Below are 1,898 nucleotides of genomic sequence, written 5' to 3' on the forward strand. Positions count from 1 at the left end.
ATTACTGCAAATTTATGTGTCTCTGTGCAGGGATGCATCTGACCCAACATGTTTCCAGCAAACTTCCCAACATTAATATCAAATGGGGCTCCTCTTGAGTGTTACTGTAGATACAGTAACTAACACCAGTGCTATGCTACCTAGATGAAACACATTACAGGTGACACAAATCAAATACCTTGCCATTTATATATCATGAAGTAGACACCTAGGATTTTCTCACCAGTGAAGCTGCATGCCATTAAGTCTGTGGTGCTTTCCACAAAAAAAAAAAACCAAACCAAAACCCAAATGAACCAAAAAACCCCCCCAAACCCCAACCAAACAAACAATGAAGACAATAGTTTCAAATAATTTCCATGGTGAGTTACAAATAGTGCGCTCGCCTGCGCCGCCATGCACAGAAAACACCTCCAGGAGATTCCATCCTCCAGCAGTAATGTTTCCGCCAGCTTCAGCTGGGACCGGGACTCCAGCAAGACCTCAGAGTTTGTCTCGGGTATGGGGGCGTCTGTCCTTAAGATGGACAAGATAGGCAATGAAAACACACCACAGGACGTGCTGTCGTCATCGTTATGTCCTCCTCAGAAACAGCAGAAGGTGAAGGAAAAGGACTTTCTCATTGTGCGCCAGCCTCGGCTGTTCACAGAGTCCGAGTCAGGTACTTCTTGGGGTGCACTTCCAGATGAACTGCTTTTGGCAATCTTTTCATATTTGCCCCTACATGACTTGCTGAAAACTTCCCTGGTTTGTAAGAGATGGCATTGTCTTTCGTTTGATGACTCTCTGGCAGTCTCTTGATCTGACCGGTAGAAATCTGCTGCCAGGAGTAATTGGACAGTTGCTGCCTGCAGGTGTTACTATATTCCGCTGCCCAAGATCTTGTATTGGGAACCCGTTGTTTAAAACAAGCAAATCTCTCAGAGTTCAATATATGGATTTGTCAAACTGCACAGTGTCTGTTGCAGACCTCCAGAGTATTCTTTGCCTGTGTGACAAGCTGCAGAACCTCAGCTTGGAGGGACTAGTGCTTTCTGATGACATCATGGAGAGCATTGCTCAGAACCCCAGTTTGCTGCGACTAAATCTCAGTGGGTGCTCAGGGTTTTCTGCAGAAGCCTTGGAGCTGATGTTGAGCTACTGTTCTGCGTTGGAGGAGCTGAACTTGTCCTGGTGTGACTTCACAGCCACCCATGTCAAAGCAGCAGTCAATAAGAGGAGCGGCTGAGGGAACTGGGGTTGTTTAGCCTGGAGAAGAGGAGGCTGAGGGGAGACCTTATCGCTCTCTACAACTACCTGAAAGGAGGTAGTAGTGAGGTGGGTGTTGGTCTCTTCTCCCAAGTAGCTAGTGATAGGACGAGAGGAAATGGGCTCAAGCTGCGCCAGGGGAGGTTTAGGTTTAGACTGGAAATCAGGAAAAATTTCTTTACGGAAAGGGTGGTCAAGCATTGGAACAGGCTGCCCAGAGAGGTGGTGGAGTCACCATCCCTGGAATTGTTCAAAAAACGGGTAGATGTGGCACTTCGGGATATGGTTTAGGCTAGTCTACCCTTGATTGGTTTAGGTGGGCTTGGTAGTGTAGGTTAATGGTTGGACTGGATGATCTTAAAGGTCTTTTCCAACCTAGACGATTCTATGAAATAAGACATATCCAGGTCTGTATGTCCTTTCTCTCTGTTTTTCATGCCAGTGCAATCTAGGGACATAGTCTACAGCAATGACTAAGGGCATTAGAACAGCTGCTTTATAGTAGTGGATGGTTTATGAGCACTGCAGATAAAATGAGTATGCTACTAGACTGTCAGATTATCCTCATAACTGGTTAGAGCAAGGTGACCTGGGCAGGTTACCGCGATCAATATAGAAATCTTACGGTGAAGTTATGTATGTATAGCGGC

At 46.1% G+C, this 1,898-nt stretch overlaps 1 pseudogene; it reads left to right on the forward strand.

The window, feature by feature from the left end:
* The first annotated feature begins 387 nt into the window (after window positions 1-387).
* LOC104035201 (S-phase kinase-associated protein 2 pseudogene) lies at window positions 388-1,228 on the forward strand (annotated as a pseudogene).
* The last annotated feature ends 670 nt before the right edge of the window (window positions 1,229-1,898 follow it).

This window comes from Pelecanus crispus, chromosome 2 (assembly GCF_030463565.1).
Source record: "Pelecanus crispus isolate bPelCri1 chromosome 2, bPelCri1.pri, whole genome shotgun sequence".
In the NCBI taxonomy this organism is placed as follows: Eukaryota; Metazoa; Chordata; class Aves; order Pelecaniformes; family Pelecanidae; genus Pelecanus; species Pelecanus crispus.